Source organism: Rattus norvegicus, chromosome X (genome assembly GCF_036323735.1).
Source record: "Rattus norvegicus strain BN/NHsdMcwi chromosome X, GRCr8, whole genome shotgun sequence".
Lineage (NCBI taxonomy): Eukaryota > Metazoa > Chordata > Mammalia > Rodentia > Muridae > Rattus > Rattus norvegicus.
The window spans coordinates 12,890,818-12,906,123 of NC_086039.1; the positions used below are offsets into that span (position 1 = coordinate 12,890,818).

The following is a 15,306-nucleotide window of genomic DNA, read 5'->3' on the forward strand; positions in this document are numbered from 1 at the left end:
AAGCCCCAAGACAACTGAATTCAGCCCAACACAAAATTGTTTACTTACCCAAAATGAAATTTTTGGGGGTATAATTTCTTTTCCAATAATGATTGGGTGACTCTGGAGCATGTCATCTACACATCTGTAAATGACAATCTACTTATTAATGTTAGAAGGTCGGACACACTCGAGGGACTCGGGAATGTGGATTGTTCATTACCAATCCATCCAAAGCATCAAGAAACCTATGATCCCTTCTTGCTCGTAACCTCTATGATCATGATAATAAAACAAAATAAAACCTCTCTGACCTCCACACCATCCCCTTATCGTCTCAGGAGGGCCACACCAGGAACCCTGCACCTCAATGTGGGAATACCTTACAGAAGCTACTCTCAGATATTGAGGAGGGCAGGGAATGGAGCTTGTCCTGTTATTCAAATTCTCGTTCCCTCTGCATAGCCACTGGGATTCGGGGAGAACTAGGAGTGGTGCCAGAAGATGGGACAGGATGTGTGTGTGTGTGTGTGTGTGTGTGTGTGTGTGTGTGTGTGTGTGTGTGTGTGTGAGAGAGAGAGAGAGAGAGAGAGAGAGAGAGATGCATGCAGGGCTCCATAGAGGCCAGAGAAGGGCACCAGATCTGCATGCCTCTGCCTTCTGAGTGCTGGGACTAAAGGTGTGTGTGAATTTTTACATATCATCACCAAAGTGCTATTTTTCTTCTCTCTCTCTCTCTCTCTCTCTCTCTCTCTCTCTCTCTCTCTCTCTCTCCTTTTTCAAAACAGGGTGTGGAACCTAGGGCCTTGTGCATACTTAGTAAGTACTCTACCAGCGAATCCCTAGACCTCCAAGTGTTGATTTTAAAATTCTATATGACCCACCCCCAGGCAGTGGTGGCACACTCCTTTAATCCCAGCACTCAGGAGGCAGAAGCAGGTGGATCTCTGAATTTGAGGCCAGTCTACAGAGTGAGTTCCTGGACAGCCAGGACTACACAGAGAAACCCTGTCTCAAAAAAACAACAACAGGGCTGGAGAGATGGCTCAGCGGTTAAGAGCACTGACTGCTCTTCTGGAGGTCCTGAGTTCAAATCCCAGCAACCACATGGTGGCTCATAACCATCTATAATGGAATCTGATACCCTTTTCTGGTGTGTCTGAAGACAGCTACAGTGTACTCATATAAATAAAATAAATATGTCTTTAAAAAAACAACAACAACAAAAATCTGTATGACCAAAGTAAGTCACAAGGATAAAAACAGGGTTTTCCTTTCTCCCATCTGATAACACTCTCTAGACATGACACTAAGTTTTTAATCTCTCTAGACTTCTTCCTATACTTGTTCGACCATATATATTCTGCTTTTAGTAAAATTAAAATATATTATATATTCCTGTTTATTTTACTTTAAAATCAGTTATTGTGCCACAACAAGAAGCAGAAATATATTTTAGTCTTTCTTTTCCTTTTATTGTTGTAAAACAATTTTTGCATGTGTGTCTTGCCTGTATGTATGTTGATGCCTGGTGCCCAAGGAGTTCAGAACAGGGTATTGGATCCCTGGAACTGGTATTGCAGATGGTGCCACCATGTCAGTGCTGGGAACTGAACCCACATTTTCGTCAAGAGCATCAAGCACTCTTAACGACTGAGCCAGCTCTCCAGCTTATTCTTTTTATAAATAATTGCATAGTATCCCACTGTCTGAGTCTAGGTGGTGCCTGTAATTTGTTATTTTCAAGCTAACCAATTTTAACAGGCCCAAATGATCACATGGTGAAGTCTTATATACATACCCATGTGTGCGAGCATGAACATACATTCTTGGCGACCTTACTGGCCTTACAGAAGGCAAAAGCTGAGCATATCCTTCTGCAGAGCTTCTGCAGCTGCAACGATAACTAAAGAGGTTAGTCGTTCTGTTTTGTGACTTGCACTGTTTTGTTTTTAATGACAGCATCACTCTTCTGCTGTAGAGGAAGCTTCTCTGAGCCATTACTTTCTTTGGATTACCTGGTTTGCCATCCTTCAGCATCTGGACACCGCATTAAGATGCAGATGTGGGCTAAACCTTGTTTTTCATGCTTCTCTTATTTTCTGTCTAAGTCTCAAGGAAGTCTTTTTGGTTTGCCTTGGTCCATTTCACTATGCTCCTTCTCTTTGCTAGCCACAGTTCCATTAACCACTGGATAAGTGTTATCTTGCGGTGTCCTCCCACAGCTGAATGAGCAGACACTTCATTGATGTGCTTGAGCTCCCAGGCAGCGCCACATCTTTTGTCAACAACCAGGGGCTTGCCATCCACCTGTGATTTCTCAGAGCAGCTGTAGCTCCTCCTTTCCTTCTTGGCCTGGCAGTCTGGTCCTCATTCCCACTCTTAGGCCCAGCGTCTGTATCTGTGATGCTCTGGTTGCTGGTATCTCTCTGGGTCCTTGTAATGAGGTATCTTGGTGGTAGAAGGTACATGTTTCCTACTATATTCTAGAATTCCCATGTTGACTTTCGGGGATCTCTTTTCTCCTAGGTTCTCTGTAGCTTTCCTGCTTAGGTCTCTCTGTCTTACACATGATAAGACCTGTATGAGCTTGCCAATGACAAGGTCATTTTGAGTCAGTGCGTCTGGATCTTCAATTCTCAGACAGTCACTCTTGCTATGGATAATATTGATGGGGATATTGGTGTGAATGTTCTCATTAAGGTTTACCACAGGTCATTTGGCTGTGTTTTCTCCTCAAAAAAGTACTTGGTAAATGTTGTAGCCTAGACATGTTTTAAATTTATTATTTCCAGAAATCCCATCCTTCTGGGTTTCCTTCTTGGTCCGTTTCATCATCAGCCCCTCCTCTTGTTCTTTGATGACAATTTCATCTCATGCTTTTTGAAGGAAAGCAAAATCAGAGCCTTTTACCCTTTGGCTGCGTTGGATATTTACATCCAATTTGGACTCAGAGACTAATTGGTTTCTTTGCTCTGCAAGAAATCGTGTGGTCCTGGCAGCCCCATAGATAGCTCCAAATAGCTTGGCTTCCTGGTCTTTCTGCCTCAGGCCCTCTCTCCATTTGTTGGCCTGGTATTGATACTTTCTACTTCTCAGCATATCTTTTCCTCTCTCAACTATATCTTGAGAGAGCTTGACCTAATAACTTTTCTTTTCCTCTTTTACTTGGTTGCGTCTTTCTTCTTAGTATCTCCCCTTGATGCCTCAGGCTGAGGACACTTAGATGGTAGAGACTGGGTTTTCAGAAGTCTCCTGAAGTCTTCATTCATGATTTTGGCTGGTGGAAGAAACGAGGAACAACTGCCTTGCCACAAGGAAGATGACTTACAAGCTCATTCAGACATTTCCCCTATGGCCCTCCTGACACCCCAAGGAAAGGATCAAGCATCCTTACTGAGCCATCTCAGCCTTTCCTAATACCACAAATTTTCTCCCAACAACATTAGATGTTTTGAAAATGATCAATCTTAAGAATGACTACTAGAAATGATCCCTTTTTAGGCTGGGTGTCTTCCTGATGGTAGAGTGCTTTCCTAGCTGTTCATTGCCCTTAGCTGTATCTTCAACACCATAAACAGGCAGCTTTTTGTTAAATCGAAAACCATGCTGCACCCTTTCAGATATGCAGCTACTTTTTGCACAGGCCAGGTAACTAAATCTAGACCAGCAGGTAGTCTTGTGCTCAGTGGCGTCTAAGACTGGATATGGGACAGGAATCCAGGTTTGGTAGCTCTTGCAGTAGCCGAGGCCAAAGGATGAGGGCAGCTTGAGCTATGTAATGAGACTCTGTCTCAGAAGAAGACAAATATAAAACAAAATATCGAATTGCTTCTTTGTATAGCTCTAAATTTGGACTTTCTGCTTTTTCCAAATGAAACCTAAAAGGCTAAAAGTTTCCTGTTTGTACAACACTGCAGCCACTGCCTTAGGTACAACACTGCAGTCACCGCCTTAGGTACAGCACTGCAGCCACTGCCTTAGTCACAACACTGTAGCCATTGCCTTAGTCACAACACTGCAGTCACAACACTGCAGTCACGCCTTAGGTACAACACTGTAGCCACTGCCCTAGTCACAACACTGTAGCCACTGCCTTAGTCACAACACTGTAGCCACAGTCTCAATTATAACACTGTAGCCACTGCCTTAGTCACAACACTGTAGCCACTGCCTTAGTCACAACACTGTAGCCACAGTCTCAATTATAACAATGTAGCCATGGCCTCAGTTATAATTCTGTAGCCACTGTCTATTTATAACACTGTAGCCAGTGCCTCAATTATTACTTCTAACACTGAGTCACTACTCCATTTATAACTTGGTTGCCTCTGCTTTATAGTCCTCTGAGACTAGGAAGAGCTTGTATAGTTTCTGTATCTGTGAACTATTTGGATCAGGTACTTGCTTTCACTAGAACTGAGGGGCAAGATAAGGATAAGTAGGCCCTACCTAACTCAGACTTATGGTGGTGGCAAGAGTGGCTCATGTATGCCAGACAGAAATGGCTTCAGTTGGTTCACAGTATAATACTTATTAAGTCAATTTTCCCAAGCCCTTTCCCACAGACATTTAAAATGCTTCCAATATTTTGCACTTACATGAAATGCTGAAGCACAATCTATTTAAAAATACTTGTAAAACTTTTTAATAAGTGCAAATATTTTTGCATCTTACAATTTTTTTTTACCAGAATCTAGACTTTAACCTAGTCCTGGCTGATGCTAAGGCCCATGTGTTTCCTAATACAAGTCGAACAAAGTTTCTGGAAGACTGAACTGGGAAAAGAATCAGAAGTTAGTCATAAATGGTGCTGTCTCCCCAGTTCCTATTTAGGGTACTATGTCTAAATCCAATTAGCTTTTAACCTCCCTGGGTGAGTTTTAAAATCATTTGTCATCTTTGTTATAGGTATGCTGTTTCCCCAAAACAAATACAGAAGAAATCCCATCCTTACAATTTAATTTTTAAACCTGGGGAAGGTCCAAAGCTCAAACTGTCAGTATAGGAAATTAAATACAATCTCTCACACTGGGAAATATATTCGATGCCCACTTAATAATTTAGGGCATCTAGTACAATCTGGAAGGATGTTAGACAGGCATTTCCTGTTCATGGGAGAAACTTGTTCTCTTTGTTGCATTCTACATTGCTCTACCAATGAAGAAGACACTCGGCAACAGTCCCCAAGTGATGGCAAATACATCCGAGTGGCAAAGGCTAGAGCCGTCATTATTCTAATTTACCAGAGATAGGTCCACCAAATAGAAAGGAATGTCTTTAAATCCAGCCTTTGGAGGCAAGAGATTTGATGTGGATTTTTTTTTCCTTGCTTCCATTGCAGTGTTTTATAGTTGGCCTTTCTAAAAACTGATTTTGCAGTATGACTAACTTATTTTCAAGTGTCTGATAACTTTACATTGCTAGTTAAGCAGTCTATATTCTATATAAGGTCATTTTAACACAAGAACCTTTAAGTCATAGAACATTTAATTGAAGTAGTAACTCACCTCCCTGAGTCATATATTGGATATATAGTTCAGTGTAACTTAACGTCTTTTTTTCTATGCTGAGAATCTAACCCAGGGTCTGGAACAATCAAGGCAAATATTCTCTTGCCAAACTGCATTCAAGTCTAAAATGTAACTTAATTTTTCCTAAATGAATCCTTCTGTGATTTTTCCTCCTACACATCCCATTTCAGATACTCAACTCAGCTCTTCTTCCCTGCCCCCCCAGCCAACTGAAAGTGAATTCTGTCTTTTCTGGTCCTTCAGAATAATTTATCTTTATCTTAAATTTATGTATATAGGGTCTTGATACACACACACACACACACACACACACACACACACACACACACATCTCCCAGGATGGTTTCAAACTCTCTATCATCTTGGGATGGTGAGATGACTCAGTTGGTAAAGTATTTGTCACATAAGTGTAATGACCTCAATTTGATCCTCAGAACCCAATGAAAAAGCCAGATGCGATGGCACGTACTTGTAATTGTCACACTGCAAAGACAATCACTGGTGGCTCACTGAGACTCATTAGCCAGGGAGCTGAGTTGAATCGGTGAGCCCCAAGCCAGTAAGACACCCTGTCTCAAAAAGTAAAGTGGATGGCACCTGAGGAATGCCATCTGAGGTTGACCTCAGGCTTTCATGCACACACACACACACACACACACACACACACACACACACACACACACACCTCCATTCTTCTGCCTCAGGCCTCTGAATGCTGGGATTTTGGATGTGTAACACTACTTTATCATTCCTTCCTTAGACAGCAGAATACCTTTTCTCTTTGGAACTTAAATAGGTGTCTGAGCAAAAGCAGTTGCTTGTCCAGAGTTGCCTGGGTTCTGTTTCTAAGCGTATTCACCACAACATCATTAGTAGATGGACTGCACATTCCCTGAAAGTACACCGATAAAGGACTTCCAGTTAAATAACTTAGTGATTGTACCCTTGCTCTTCGTGGGAGTTTGGTTTCAGAACCTACTTGAATAGACAAATGTCCTTGGGTGCTCAAGCCTCTTATAGAGAATAATGGCTTATATAGCTTGTTTGCATAGACCCTACGACATCCTCCTGTAAACTGAAAATAACCTGTACATCAGTTACCATTTCTAAGACAACATAAATGCTAAGTAGCTGTACTATGTTGTTTACGGGAAAGAAGCTAACAAAAAGAGTCGGGACGTGTTCAGGAAAGGTTTTGTTTTTTTTTTTTTTTTTCTGTAAAAGTTTAGACCTGGGGTTGGTTAAATCTTTATACGTGGAGCCTAAGCCTACAGAGGGCTGTGCCAACTTTGCATTCTCACTTTGGAATGTTCTACAGTTGTAGTAAAACCAGAAAGATTTAGGATTGATTGTTAAGATACAGTGTTGAATGAAAAAAAATTAAAAACTGCACGCCACTATGTATATAAAAGGAGCAGATGGGGGCTGGGGATTTAGCTCAGTGGTAGAGCACTTACCTAGGAAGCGCAAGGCCCTGGGTTCGGTCCCCAGCTCCGAAAAAAAGAACCAAAAAAATAATAATAATAATAATAATAATAAAAATAAATAAAAGGAGCAGATGGATGATGATGGATAGATAGAAATGCATGTTTTCTTATACAAAACATCTCTGAATAAAGCACAAGCAACTTAGAAAATTGCTTACTTTTGAGGGGGAGGAGCAAGGTGGCTGAGGGGAGGGGTGGGAGAAGCACTGTTCATTCAGTTGTCCTGTCACCAGGATTGAGAAACACAACTCAGTGTAGCCAGCTAAGCAGCCTCAAGAATTCTCTTCGCAACCTTAGGGACATCTGCCCAAGCATGGTCTAGAGTTTGACTTCCATCATGAGAAAGAATTTTAGGATGAATCACTGAGAAGCACAGTTAGAAAATGTACTAACCAGAAAGGCAAGATGCACTTGAAGAGAGCTGAGTAACACTGCCTTTATGCCTTAGTGGCAGCTATGTGAGTGATTTGTGGCTCTGAGGTTACTAAATCTTCAACCAAGTTTAGGTCTTAGCCACAGAATCTGTCCTTGAGGGGAGACTTTACAGTACATGGTGCGAGCTTGCAGGTGGAGAAGGGAGTCCCAGCAGAGAGAAGGCCATTGATCAAAGGGACTCTTTTTTGTCCATAGGTCATGAGGAGGTTGGATGTAAGGCATGCTTTGTTAGCTATCTTAACAGTGTCATTTGGGATTTTTCCCAGAGTGCTCTTGTGCAGGTGGTCTAGGCAATGATGTCAAAATTCCTGAGTACCATCTAGAATGAAACATAAATCTGAACTGGGAGAATAGAGGGAAAACGTTCTTTCCTTTATCATGTCCCCTTTATTTCCTAGCCAACTCCCCTGTCTCAGGACCTTAGTATCCTTCAGGGATTGGAGTCAACTCTCTCACCTCTGAAGATACCAGAATCTGTAGTATCTTTAAACCATCTTTAAGTTACTTGTAGTGCCTAGTGTGGTGTAAATGCCCTGTAAATCGCCAGTATACTGTTGCTTAGTAAATAATAAAGAAAAAAGTCTGGAGATATTCAATAAAGGCACAATTTGGACTGTATTTTTTCTATGACAGGTTGAATCTATAGATGTTATACCCCTAGATGTGAAGAGTCAGCTATATATCTTTTGTTATCTTATATTTTTAAAGGTTTTTTTTTAAATGTGTTTGTGCCTGTTATATGTGCACCACATGCATGGGTGCGTCTGTGGGTCCAGAAGGGTTACTAGAGCTCCAGGTGAGCCACCCAGTGTGGCTGCTGAGAACCAAATTTAGATGCTCTGCCAGAGAGCAAGTGCTCTAACCACTGAGCCATCTCCCCCGCCTCTGTCATCGTGAAATTTGAACAGCACTAATACAAGACTTGCACACAGACACAAATAAACAGAATAACAATGAAACAACCAAAATCAGAAGGGGAACGACTAAGAGGAATGTGTTAGTTAATCCTCTTGTTGCTGCAACAAAATATGTGGCGAAAGCGAGCCAAGGCCGGAAGGGTTCATTTTGTTCCCAGTTGAAGAGCTTAGGTTGCTTCATGGAGGAGGAGGCATGGGGGCAGTATGCAGCTGGAGGCAGAGGGAAAACAGATCCTCATTTCACTTTCACTTTCCCTGTTTTATTTGGTCTGGGACCTCAATCCGTGGAATGCTGCCAGCCACTTTCAGAGCAGAGTAGCTCTCCCTCCCTCAGTGAACCTGTTCACTCACAGACATATCCAAAAAATTATGTCTCCTGGTAAGTGTCTTCTGGTTTGCCTGGATCCCGTGAAGGTGACAATCTAGGTTAACTGTCACAAAGTGGAAGCAGGTTACTTTGGGGAGCTCTTCGGCCCCCCTGTCTTTCATCTACAAACCTTATGAGTGACTATTGCTGGAGAAGGGGCAAGGCTTTGCTCATGGCAGGAGTGGACTGCCTTTCCCAGGAATGGGAGAACTCTTGGTGCTCGTTGACCATCCCAGAGCAAATAGGTGGAAAAATCAGAGAAATCCCTGGGAATTGAGGGGTCAGAGACTCAGATTTTGTGTTTGCAAAATCAGTCTTCTTCTCTGGTGGCCTGAGACAGTCAGTTGCTATAGAAGGGACATGGGAACCTTTGGGAAAGTCAACAAATAGGAATAAGCTGAATTAAGTAATCTCATCATGGTGACGTAGACAGGGAGGGCAACGAGCTTTTCTGTGATGGGCCTGGGCTTGCATTACCATGCCCACTTCCTTACCCTTTTATCCCCAGAGCGTTTTCCAAGTGCTAGGAAAAGGTAAATGAATGAGTCTAGTGTACTGGATTGCCATGAGTGGTCCGTAATGAGCCTTATAGGTCTCTAGCACTCATACCCTATGAGTCCTCCCATCCTGACTCTGAGCCAGGTAGTGACATGTCAGTTTAGCTCACAACGTAGCAGGCAGAATCAGTCACATGGCCCTGCATAATGGCAAGATGGGGGAGGAGTGGGACAGAAAGGTGTGATACAAGTTCTCTAAAACAGAATTGGCTAAAATACTGACACCTTCTCACTGGTTTGCCTGTTCCTAGACTTTTGTCTTTCTAATAATGACAAGTATTCAGCATAGGATTCTCTTCATACAAAATGTTCTTTGATCTGTGAAGGAATTCTTGGAGTGGTAAGTGGAAGCTGGGGGTGGGCAGATACCTGTAATCCCAGCACTTGGGAGGTAGAGGCAGGAAGATCAGAAGTTGAAAGCCAGCCTTAGCTACATAGTACATTGGACATTAACCTTAGCTACATGAGACCTTACTTTTATCTAAGAGGCAAACTGAGATTAAAATATAAACCTAAAGGGTTTAGCTATTGTCTTAGTTAAGGTTTGTTTTGCTATGATGAAACACTGTAACTAAAAAGGGGGTTGTGAGGAAGAAAGGGTTTATTCAGCTTACACTTCTGCATCAAAGTCCTTTAGGAAGAAAGTCAGGACAGGAACTCAAGCAGGGCAGAAACATGGAGGCAGGAGCTGAGGCAGAGGCCATGAAGGCGTGCTGCTTACTGGTTTGCTCTTTGTGGCTTGCTCAGCTTGCTTTCTTATAGAACCCAGGACCACCAGCCCAAGGGTGGCACCACCCACAATATGCCACCCCCTCCCATCCATCACTAAGAAAACGCCTTACAAGTCTGCCTGCAATTGGATCTGATGGAGGCATTTTCTTAATTAAGGCTCCTTCCTCTCAGGTGACTTTAGTCTGTGTCAAGTTGATATAAAACTAGCAGCATAGTTATGCAAATAGAGGTTCATGAATTGGGTGGTTCCCACCAGGAGTCACTCAGGAGCTCCACCTGGAGACGTAGAGGGATGGCTCTCACAGCCTGGACAGGGACAGAGAACAAAGGAAACTGACCACAATGACACAGCTACCTTCTTTGATCTATCCCATCTGAAAGAACATTATGGAAGTCTATGTCTGGTGACTTGAGCCTGAGAGGCCAAACCTACTCCATCTTGGGACCAGCCTCCATCTTAAAGAAAAAAAGTCTGAGAACTCGACCTGCAACAGAACCCACGCTTATTCAAGTACCAGGGAGGACCCCATAGCTTGTCCTTGGCCACAGTTACTCCCTAGCTACTTCCTAGCAACAGTTAATTACAGCTTAGTCTGTTTCAGATGCACTTCCCGACATTTGTGATTGTATATGGTCTTGCTTCAGAGCCCCCACCTGTCAGCTTACAATAGTCATTCAGTTAGATGTTTGCCAGACTGGACACCCCCGTCCCTCTCCCCCTCATTTGCTCCTATTTTCCTATAAAATCTTGTCCTGCTGAGGGTTTGAGGCTCCTCTGCCTTCCCTTCCTGTCCTGCTGTGTCAGAGTTGGGTTAGAGGAAAGCCCAAGCCCGAGCTTGTAATAAAGAGGCCCTAATGCTATTACATCAGAAACGGCTCCTTGGTGGTCTTCAGGGGTTCACAAACCCTTCCTGACACAACAAGCCTACATCATGTGTTTTCTCTACTATGAAGAATTACAAAAACCATGTGGCTGGAGAGATGGCTCAGTGAGGAAAGTGTTTGCTGCACAAAGATGATGACCTCAGTCTGGACTCCCAGCACCCAGGTAAAAACTGACTGCAGTGGTACATGGCTATAATCCCAGCACCAGGGAAGCAGAGGCTGGTGGGTTTCTGACATTGACTTCTATTCTCCTCCATACACATGTGTGCACTCACCTGTACACACACACACACACACACACACACACACACACACACACACACACACACAAAAGAGTTGGTAGAAATTATAATGTGCCTCTAAAGTTGATATGCTGGAAATTTAATGTTCAGTGCATCTACGAATGAAGGAGTGCTAAAGATTGCTGAAAACTACCAGAAGCCAGGAGACCTTCTAGAGAGTCCTTCTGAATGTCTTCAGGCAGTGGGACCTGGACAACAGTGATGAGTTTGGACCCTTCGTCTCTTTCTTTGCCATGTCACTGAGTCGAGCAAAAGAAACTCTCCAGAGGTGGCTCCTCAGTCAGGCCTGTCATGCCTTCAGAAGGTTCAAGTGTTTTGTTATATCATGGGAGATACACTAAGGCACAATTCTGTCTGCATATGGAGGTGAGGTCATTTGTGAGACTTAACTGACTGCTCATGGATGATTCTTCAGGCCCTGGCTCCATTTGAATTGAATTTAACAAGCTGAGAACAATGGTATTTGTCTGTCAGATCAGCATTCAGGATGCTGAGGTAGGTGAATAAAGCAAGTGAGGCCAGTTTGGTTTGTGCAGTGAGACCATGTCTAAAAAATTTTTTTAAATTACTCACATATGTTCATAGACCACCCATAATTTCAGTGTTTGGAAAGCAGAGAAAGGAGCAGGAGTTCAAGGCCAACTTTGGCTACATTCTAAGTTCAAGGTCAGCCTGGACTGTAAGAAAACCTTTCTCAAAATAGAACTAATTTATTTTTAGCAAAGGGCCCTGAGTTAAATGCCATTGTTACCATCATATTTTATCTACAGGAAAATGAAGACACAAGCTCGACATGATGACTTGTGTCCACACTCCTAGCATTGTGGAGACTGGGGCAGAATTGCTGTGGGTACCTACTACGAACAGACAGGCCTAGTCAGGAGTGACCTCAGTACCTGCGGCTCCCCAATCCATGTTTTTAAAGTATTTCAATATTATAAAATGTAGAGAAAGACAGGGAGACTGACCAGGCAGCTTGGGTTACATGTCTATACCTATATAGCAAGACTGTAAAAGTAACTTTCATTTCCTCGGGTGGAATTGTCATCTTGCAGACTCACTGCTGAAGAAGCTCTCCCTTTTTAGCTCTTTCCAAACTCTACCTGGCTGGTTCAACTCAGTTGTTCCGACTCAAACTCCTCTCCGAACTGACTGATTCAATCTGGCTTCTCAGCTTCTTACTGAATTGCTCTGCTTGGTACATGAACTCATGAAGGAAATCCACTGCACTGTGCTCACTGCACTGAAACTCTCTCTCTCTCTCTCTCTCTCTCTCTCTCTCTCTCTCTCTCTCTCTCTCTCTCTCCTCTCCTCTCCTCCCCTCCCCTCCCCTCCCCTCCCCTCCCCTCCCTGTGCTGTTCTTAAGTAGCTTTTCTCCTGAGAGTTGGCCCATATCCTATCTTTTACTTTTCTGTCAAATCTTTCTCTGCTTTGTCACATCTGCTCCCTGATTAGACGTTATTGTTTGGAATAAAGGTGTGTTCTAAAGGATTCCAGCCAGAGGGGTTAAAGGTGTGTACTAAGGGCGTGTCAGCATTCCAGCCAGATCACACAGACCTAGCAGGTCTTTGGCTGTGATCAGAGCAGCCATGTTGTTGGATTAAAATTTCTCTACACAAGAGAATGGGTTATGCTGTGGTAGCCATATTAAAAGGAGGACCCAGTCTCAAGGAAGAGGGATTATTGGACCAGAAGACAGCCAAGCATGCTGAGCTGGCAAAAGCCAGAATGCCCACTAAGTTTAAAATAAGAAGTGCTATGAAACTTCTACAAACATCTACAAACAAGGAATCCCAAAGATGGCCAGCATACCATCAGGAGCTTGGGGACAAGCGTGGAGGAGCTGCCCCCTTACAAGTCTCAAGAACAGTCAAACCTTCTTACACCTTGCTCTTGGCTCTTAGCTTCCAGAGAAATGAGCTCATATCTGTTGTTTATGTCACCAAGTGTGTGGTTTGTCCTGATAGGCTGAAACATTTGGCTGAACAGTGTGGGATTCTGACAAAGGACTGCTATTAATTCCTGTCACTGACTCACTTCTATTTCCTTTGTCCTTCAATTCCTACACCACTGTTGGTTTTCAACCCACTCATGGCTGTCCAGCCAGAAATGCTACTCTCAGAACCAAATAAAAGAATGGCGTTTTCTCCTGAGGAGGGAGAAAGTGTGATTGTGTCTGGGCTTTACCTGTGTGGCTTGTCATCTGTATCAGTTACTCCAGACAGGGTGCAGAACTGGGTGGCTCACGAGGTTTTGAAGAGCACGAAGCTTACAGACTTGAGGACAATCTCCAAGATTCTGACTCAGCATAGCTGGTGGGTTAACCTGTAGTGAGAACTCTCCTTTATAAGTGTACAGAGTGTCACCGCGTGCTTCCACTGTTCTTTTTTTTTTTTTTTTTGGTTCTTTTTTTCGGAGCTGAGGACCGAACCCAGGGCCTCGCGCTTCCTAGGCAAGTACTCTACCACTGAGCTAAATCCCCAACCCCACTTCCAGTGGTTTTTGCTTCTCCACTGAAGATTTCTTTTAGGGTTCAGTAAAGTTCCTTTAACTCAATGCATGCTGTTTTTATTCATTTATTTTAAGAACATCTTTCAATGATTTGCTACATTTAGTGTGTGTGTTTGTGTGTGTGTGTGTGTGTGTGTGTGTGTGTGTGTGTGTGTGTGTGTGTGTGTGAGAGAGAGAGAGAGAGAGAGAGAGAGAGACATACAGCATGCATAACAGTGCACATATCAAGGTCCGAGAACAACTTTCAGGAGCAGTTCTCCTTCCTAGCATGTGAGTTCTGGGAACAGAACTTAGGTCATTAGATTTGGCAGCAAGTACCTTTAATTTGTTGTTGCTGTGACCAAACTCCATGACCAATGCAACTAATTTTTTTTTCGCTTATGGTTCCAGAGGGAGAGTCCAACATGGTGAGGAGGCTTGGCAGTATATGGTAGGCACAACCAAAGGAACGGGATGCTGAGAGCCTACATCCTCTACTTCAAGCACAAAGGAGAGACAGAGAAACTAGAAATGATGAGAGGATTTTTAATCTCAAAGCCCATCCCCAATGACATACTTCCTTCTGCAGTGCAGCAAGACCTACACTTCCCCCCAAAAGTGCCACGGACTGGGAACCAAGTGTTCAAAAATCCAAGACATCCAAAGCACTATACCTGCTGAGTCATCTTGCCAGCCCCATTTACTATTTTAAAACACTAAAGAATGTGGTAAAATAGGTGGAAGGACCAAAACTGCTGGGCAAAAATGAAGCCTATGGGAGGCAGTCAAACTGTTGTAGATCAGAAACAACGAATGGCTTGCTCTCAAACTAGAGCCTATGCTACTTATTAGCTGGGTGGTCTAGGTGTGATGGGCACAGTGGTCTCCCTCAAGGGAGGGTATGTTCCTTTGTCTTCTATTAGCAGAGCTGTTGGCAGATAGCCTTCAGCTGAGGGTACCTTTGAGGTCTGCCTCAGCTTCAGAGAGACTTTGCCTAGTAGGTATGTTGTAAAATTATATTAAAGGGCGTTCTTTTACCCCCGCTAGATCTGGCACTGCAGTGCCCCAAGATATCTGGTAGATATCTTGCCAGAAACACACATCCCAATTCTGTGGCGACCCAGTGTCTCCAGCCGCCACACACTCTCTTACACTTAAATCGCTACATGAAAGAACACACAACACAATAACCTCTGACCCAATTGATAAGATGTAATTGTCCACCTAAACATACAAAGCCCAGTACCATCCATCCCTTAAGAACATTCATAACAACCTGTAAAGGTACAGCGTGGAATCTTAACGTCAGCCTCCATGTTCTCTCAGTGGCTTCTCTTCCAGTCTCCTCCAGTCTCCCCCTCCTTCCTGTTCCAGTCTCCTCCTCTTCCCTCAAACTTTTCTCCCACCCATCCTTCCTTCTCATCCAATGACAGGCCTTGTTCTTATCTTGTACCTGCCTCACCTGTATGACAATCCTACAAGGTCTGTTCTAGGTGATGTTCTGTGTTATGCTCTAAAGCACCATGATGCCCTTCATCAGATGCCAGGATTATCCTCTCAGACTTACCACCTTCCAGAACTGTGAACCACATTAGTCTTTATTCTTTTTAAATTCCACAGC

General features: G+C 43.4%; 1 long non-coding RNA gene across 1 annotated transcript; it reads right to left on the minus strand.

Moving 5' to 3' along the window:
- Positions 1-1,440: 1,440 nt before the first annotated feature.
- On the minus strand, positions 1,441-15,070 carry LOC120099278 (uncharacterized). Its single transcript, XR_005498348.2, has 3 exons — positions 14,962-15,070; positions 13,383-13,520; positions 1,441-3,259 (listed from the first exon to the last, which is right to left on the minus strand). It is a non-coding gene; the product is annotated as an uncharacterized LOC120099278 (long non-coding RNA).
- Between the last annotated feature and the right edge of the window lie 236 nt (positions 15,071-15,306).